The sequence below is a fragment of the Triticum dicoccoides genome, chromosome 1A (assembly GCF_002162155.2).
Source record: "Triticum dicoccoides isolate Atlit2015 ecotype Zavitan chromosome 1A, WEW_v2.0, whole genome shotgun sequence".
Taxonomy (NCBI): domain Eukaryota; kingdom Viridiplantae; phylum Streptophyta; class Magnoliopsida; order Poales; family Poaceae; genus Triticum; species Triticum dicoccoides.
Genome location: NC_041380.1, coordinates 217,850,477 through 217,858,245, shown reverse-complemented (window position 1 = coordinate 217,858,245; position 7,769 = coordinate 217,850,477).

Here is a 7,769-nt window from a genome sequence, read left to right as displayed (position 1 = left end):
AGCGATGCATTACCCCAGAAGAAGGTTGAATGATTCTCAATGATATCCACTCGGGGACCTGTGGTCACCATGCGTCCTCACGTACAATCATGGACAAAGCATACCGAGCAGGTTTTTACTGGCCGCAAGCAAATGAAATTGCAAAGGAAATAGTCGACAAGTGTGAGGGCTGCCAGTTCTAGTCCAACACATCTCATAAGCCCGCTTCAGCCTTGAAGACCATTCCACTCGTCTGGCCATTTGCTGTTTGGGGGTTGGATATGGTTGGACCCTTGAGGCCTGGTAGAAGTGGTTTGACTCACCTGCTTGTTGCAGTCGACAAGTTCACTAAATGGATTGAAGCCAAGCCCATCAAGAACCTCCATTCGGGCACTGCCGTCAGCTTCATCAGGGGTTAGCATTCATATTTGGAGTCCCACACAGCATCATCGCAGACAATGGTACAAACTTTGATTCAGATGAGTTCAGAGCTTTCTGTGCTTCCCAAGGCACTCGGGTCGACTATGCTTCAGTCGCTCACCCACAAGCGAATGGACAAGCAGAAAGAGCAAATGGTTTGATCCTCCAAGGGTTGAAGCCCAGATTAATGCGAGACCTCCAGCATACAGCTGGTGCCTGGTTAGATGAGTTACCATCAGTACTATGGGGTCTGAGAACAACACCAAATCGGTCTACTGGCCGGACTCCCTTCTTTATGGTATATGGAGCTGAAGCCGTACTACCGACTGATTTGCTTCACAACGCCCCACGAGTAGAGCTTTCCTCAGAGGCAGAAGCAGAACAAGACCGACAAGTTGCTGTTGATCTTCTGGAAGAGGAAAGAGAGATGGCCCTGATTAGGTCGACCATCTATCAACAAGACCTTCGTCGGTTCCACGCCAGAAACGTCAGAGGTCGAGCATTTCAGGAAGGGGACCTGGTTCTCTGAGTGGATCAACAACGACCGCACAAGCTGGCTCCCGCTTGGGAGGGCCCTTTCATCATCACCAAAGTGCTTCACAATGGAGCATACCACATGTACGATGTGAAGCACAAGAAGGACGAGCCACGCGCTTGGAATGCAGAGCTTCTCCTCCATTTTAATACTTGAACAATCAGACTGTTGAGATGTAATAAGAAGTACCTTTCAGTTTGTTTAACAAAGACATGGTTTTACAGTCTCCTAAATGATTGTTATTACTTATACATGAGTAAAAAGTCCTCCAGTGGGTGGCTTAGCCGCGAATCCGATTCGCCTATGTTTCAAAAAATCCTACCGAGTGGAGAGCAACCCTCCCACTCGGGGGCTTACCTGCAGTCCAGTACTCGCCTAAGTTTAAAAAATTCTACTGAGTGGAGAGAAACCCTAACATTCGGGGGCTTAGCTGCAGTCTAGTACTTGCCTAAGTTTCAAAATATCCTACCAAATGGAGAACATTCCTCCCACTCGGGGGCTTAGCTGCAGTCCAGTACTCGCCTAAGTTTCAAAAAATCCTACCGAGTGGAGAGCATTCCTCCCACTCGGGGGCTTATCTGCAGTCCAGTATTTGCCTAAGTTTAAAAAAATCCTACCGAGTGGAGAGCAAACCTCCCACTCGGGGGCTTAGCTACAGTCTAGTACTCGCCTAAGTTTAGGAAACCCTACTGAGTGGAGAGCAAACCTCCCACTCGGGGGCTTAGCTGCAGTCTCATACTCGCCTAAGTTTCACACACGCTCTATCCTTATCCGGAAGGATGACGAGGTGCAGGTCGACCATGACCTATTCCTCAGAGCTGTGACACAAATACAATGTCCGCTCCATCCTTATCTCTAAGGACGATGAGGTGCAGGTCGACCACGACCTTATCGTCGGAGCTGCGACACAAATACAACATCCGCTCCATCCTTATCCGCAAGGATGATGAGGTGCAGGTCGACCGCAACCTTATCCTTGGAGATGTGGCACAAATACAATTTCCGCTCTATCTTTATCTGCAAAGACGATGAGGAGCAGGTCATGGACGGCACCGAATGCCCTTGTCTATGACCCACTCGACTGAGCTGCACCACTAAGTTAGTAGCAATTCAGACTGAAGAATAAAATTCCACTCAGAGCCAAGAGATTCAAAACCAACCAAGTTCAAATAAAACCTACGAGGTTCCAGACCACAGTTTAAAGTACTCGGGCATCAGGCCTGAAAGAGTTTAACGGTTACAAAACCACTCGGCATACCGAGGCAAATTTAATCGGATTATGAAAGTTTGTTCACTCCGCAGGAGGAGGACTGGCAGGGTCGACGAACTCATCCAGGTCGATTCCATCTGCAATTCGGGTGGTGGCAGCAATAAAGGTCTCCATGAAAGACTGGAAGTCGTGTCTCCTGGTGTTGGCAACCTTGATCGTTGCTAGCTTTTCCTCCTTGGCCTCCTTGCAATGGACTCAAACTAGTGACAGAGCTACGTCAGTACCGCATCGAGCAGACGAGTTCTTCCATTCCTTCACTCGACCATGGATCTCATTAAGTCGAGTCATCAAAGACTCGAGGTCATTTTGGAGCGTCTCCTTCCGCTAGAGTGCCGTGTCGATTCGCGACACCGCAACTTTCGGGTGGGCGAGGTAGTATGTGACGCCAGCAAGGCGAGATTCCAGTCAGAGCACGTTCATGGCAGCTTCATCATTGACAGGGGAATTGATGGGGTCCAAGCTTGTCTCGATTCACCCAGTTTCTTCCTCAAAGTTTTGGTAGAATTATGCAACCACAAAGAGCCAATGAGTCGACCGATTTAGGGTAACTTGACAAACGGCAAAACAGTCGGACAAGGAAAAATACCTTCAAGCATAAGGAATAACTTCTTGGCGAGTGCTCCCAGATAGGCCTCCAGGTCATTTCTCTTACGAGAAATGCTTTCAGTCTTCTCGTTCAAAGCTACTTTGTCTTTCTTTAGGTGGGTCACTTATTTGTTGGCTTCAGTAAGAGCAGTCTTCAGCTTGGCGTTATCTTCCTCTAGCGCCCCGACTGAAGCCAGCTTCTTATCAGCGAGTGTTGGTTTCTCCTGAGCCTCCTGCGGTGCTGCAAGATCAAGGGCATTCTGTGCCAGAGCTTGCCTCATTTTCTCTAAAGAATATACACTCGGGTTAGAGAGAAGAATGAGGAGATAACTTGTGAGATGGTCAATATAGACAGTCGATAGGTTGTTACCTTCTGTACCAACTACTTCGTCTTTGGCCTTTTGCAAGTTCTGATTGGCCAGTTCCAAGTCAAGTTTGAGCTGTCTCTGCTTCTCCTCGAAATCAACAAATTTGGAGATGAGCTCACAGGATTTCTGAAGTCAGCAAAAAGATACATTAGTGGATAGAATCAAAGATGGTTCGCTTCCGAGTGAAAAGAACTCTAAGACTACTATAGAATCAAACATTCAACAGTAGTCTCGGGGACTACACCCAGTGGGTGCACTTAGCGTGCCCCCACTGGTCCAGATTCCACTCGACATGGTCCGCCCAGACTAAGTGGAAAAAACAACAACAAAAAACAGTTATTCTCAGGCCCCAACCGACTGCCCGCAGTCGACCACGGTCTCGGGGACTACACCTAGTGGGTGCACTCTGCGTGCCCCCACTAGTCCAAAACTACAATCGACATAACCTAGTCAACTCAACTGGAAGAACTACTCATCATAAGTTGAAACACCCAGTGGGTGTACAAATGCGAAGAACAGACCAACAAATGGAAGCGCAACGAAAAGTTTTTGGGTAGCATATCCTAACAGAACAAGCGTCAAGATAAGAGTTCAGTCGGAAACAAATTTACCTAGACATTGGCTCGGAGGGCTGCACTGGCATCATAAGTAGCTTGGCTATTTTCGTGCACCGTCTTCACCCGCTCCATCATCAGACCCGCTTGGCATATGGCTTCTGTAGCGGCGCTTGCCTGGTCCTCCGGAACATAATGGGTAGTGAAGAACGGAGATGGCAGTTTAGTCGCGATAGCCTGAGAATCCGAGGCGTGATGTTGGACAGATGAAGCAGGGGCTGGCACAGTCGACGATGAAGGGCGTTTACTTGACACTGGAACAACAAAGGTAACAAAAGCCCGGTTCACGTCTTCAGACTGTTGAATTACTGGCTCCATCACTAGCACCGATTGAGACGTCTGGCCAGCGGATGCCTTCTTGCTCGAAGCTCTACCCCTCCTTCCCATGGCCCTTTGCGGCACGTCTTCGTCATCATCTGGAAGTTCAATGACATTGGGTGGAGCTGCAAAACAATCGATTACAGAAGTTCAGTCGATCGTCAAAGCGGCTGAAAAAGAAGAGTCAAAGTGATAAATGTTATACCCGCATGGGAAGTGACTGCGTCCTCCATCTCCTCATCATCGTCATCTCGGTAAATAGAAGTTCCAGAGGCAGCACTGCAAATTTCAGAATTTACTCGGTCAAAAAAAGAAAGTGAGTCGACCAAAGTTTCAGTCATGCAAGAACTAAGAGGTCGAGCTCAGTAGTTACCCAGAAGCAATGGGGACAACCACTTTAATCTTGGGCAGGGCCTTCCGAGGCTTTGACGTCATGACTTTGGGCTGCTTAGGAGCTTTCTCTGTTGGCACAGGAGATGACGTCCGAGTGCACTTGGAGGTTTGTGCAGTCGGTGGAGTCGCTTTGCCACGGACGCTGGCTGGGTCCTGCCTTTGCTTGGAGCGCCTTTTCGTGCGAGGAGGGGAGTCGACCTCTTCACCACTGCTCAAGTCCTCGCTCTCCTCGTCTCCCCTTCCGTCGGAATGCCACTCGCCACTGTCGCCTCCACTCGCCTCCCCTTCATCCTCCTACTCTCCGTTGGGCATCGAGTACATCTCAGTGTAGATCTGCAAGACACGGAGTCGAGTTTCAAGAGCAAACACATATCAGAACAAGATACACTCAGTAGGGTTCGGTGGTGTGGTCGAGTGGAGCAACCCTCCTAGACCCCCTGGGATTGTCCTTGTTGTCAGTGATACCTTGCAGCCACAGCGCCACCATCTCCTTTTCGACCTCCTCCGGATGGATCCGTGTGCTGTCTTCAACACCCGAATACATCCACATTGGATGTTCACGGGCTTGGAGTGGATGGATCTGTCGACTGAGAAATGCTTCTAACGGGTCCATGCCAGTCACACCGTCGCGGACAAGCTGGATGACTCGCTCAATCAACATATTAACCTCCGCTTTCTCAGCTGGAGTCACTCACAAGGGAGAAGGCTTCTCGACTCGCTCTATGGAAAACGGGGGGAGACTAGTTGACTGACCAGGGGTCGGTTGATCCTTACAGTAGAACCAAATCGACTGCCACCCCCTGACCGACTCAGGAAGGATCATAGCAGGGAAATTACTTTTGTTCCTCATGTGGATCCCTAAGCCCCCACACATGTGGATCATGTGTATCCTCTCATCACTCGAATTGTCCTTCTTAACCGACTGAGACCGGCAAGTGAAAATGTGTTTGAAGAGGCCCAAGTGTGGTCGACAACCTAGAAAGTTTTCACACATGGACACGTACATAGCAAGGTATGTGATGGTGTTGGGAGAAAAATGATGAAGTTGGGCTCCAAAGAAGTTCAGAAAACCCCAGAAGAAAGGATGGGGTGGCAAAGAAAAACCGCGGTCGACGTGGGTTGCAAGGAGGACGCACTCACCCTCTTCCGGTCGTGACTCGCTCTCGTCCCCCGGAAGCCGCCAAGACTCGTGGGTGATGAGCCCCCCATCAACCAGATCCTCCATATCTTCCTTCAAGATCGTCGACCGGATCCAGTCGCCCTGGATCCATCCGGGCAGCAGAGCAGACCTCGACGATGACCCGCCTTGGCTCGTCTTCTTCCCCTTCGCTTTCGCCGTCGCCTTCTTCACGCGCTCTAGAGCAGCGGTCTTGTCCTTCCCCATTTTGGTGGATCGAGCTTGAGCTGGGCGGCGGAACTTAGAGCAGAGGCAGAAACAATGGGGAGAAGAGGAAAGAAGGGGGAGAATGGGGCGCATAGTGCAAAGGCATCGGCTCGGACGCCTTATATGGCCCCATTCCCCAAGTGACTGACCGGTGGACCCAGATGATCCTGTCAAATCCCGCAATAGGTGCGCGCGCAGTACGTGGCGAAAAGGGTGGCACGGGGATCAAGGCGCCCCTGCCTAGTCTGCTCTGATTACTGCAGCCCTCTCCGCCTCGCATGCTTCCCCAAATTTCGAATCCCGCGAGATCCGGAAACGATAGAGCACTCAATCACACCGAAAATTTTATGCAACATCAGCAGTCGAAGCTTATTGGCAGAAATCCACTCGACAACCTCTGAATGGCTCAAGGCGACTGAAAAGTGAAATCAAAGCTGTTGCATGGTTCACCAATCCAGTAAAATGCTTCCGCAACATAAAGATTGGGTCAGAACCATCTTCAACTCCATTTTCCACTCGAACCCAGAACCATTCAGGGGCTAATGACGATGCCATGTACCTAGGGTAGGGCAATAGATCTGATCTAAGCAAGGCAATCAAAGGACAACAAGTTCAAACCGACTGGAATCACGTGAGTGCATGCCCACTTGACCAACATCTCCACTCGGATATCCCAATTCCATTCGACCGGCATACCATCACTCGACCGTACAAGAAACCACTCCGAGTACAGAAGGCCTAAAGTCACCCCTAGTAGCAACGGTCAGGCATTCACTCCGTAGTATTAATGATCAGTTATATGACTTTATTGCTAGCGTTACCAGTAACGCCCTGTCTTAACGTACATTGAACCCTATGCAACGTGGGATGGCGGGGGTCCTGGCGCACTCTATATAAGCCGCCCCTCCTTTGGCACAAGGGTTCGCACCCCCTGTAACTTCACGCATAATCCAATCGATCGAGCCTCCGGGCACCGAGACATAGGGTTGTTACTTCCACCGCGAAGGTCCTGAACTCGTACATCTTGCGTGCACAATCTCACCGTAGCTAGGATCTTTCCTCTACATTCCTACTCCCCTACTTTACTGTCAGACTTAGAACCACGACATCATCCACTTGCTAATCTCTTCAAGAGATCCACTTATGATGAACCCTTTGCTTGTGAATTGAGTGCACTAGATTATCTTTATGAAGTTTTGCTTGAGATTCGTGAATCTGAAGATTGTGATGAAGAAATTTATGAAGTGATCCATGATAGCTTCTTGAATGAAAAGCATGATTGCAATGATTTTACTATAAATTCTATTAATGTCAATTATGGTAATAATATGCAAAACCCCCATCTTGGGGATGCTAATATTTCTATGTCCACTACTCATTGCAATGATCATGATTGGGGTGAAAATGATTCTTATGATCTTGAAAATTTATTTAAACCTCGTGATGAATATGCTTATGATAATATAAAAAATGGGTTTGGAAGAGTGTCAACTTTAGCCAAAAATAAACCCACATATTTGGAGAGTGTTCAATCTTATGAATTTTTTGATAAAAGTGGGCTTGAAGAGGTCATGACTTTATTTGATGATAATCCCACTATTTTGGAAGAGTGTCAACCTTGCATGCATGTGGATCATGAAAAATATATTTTATGTGATAGTTATATTGTTGAATTTGATTATGATCCTACATGTAATTATTATGAGAGAGGAAAAGATGGTTGTAGAAATTTCATGTTATTAAATTTCCTCTCGTTATGTTGAGATTGTCAATGTTTTATTCCTCTCCTTTGTGTATGCTAGATATTTCTTGTCTTGACAATTTGTTTTCCTATAAAATTCCTATGCATAGGAAGTATGTTAGACTTAAATGTGTTTGTCACATGTTTCATGATGCTATCTTT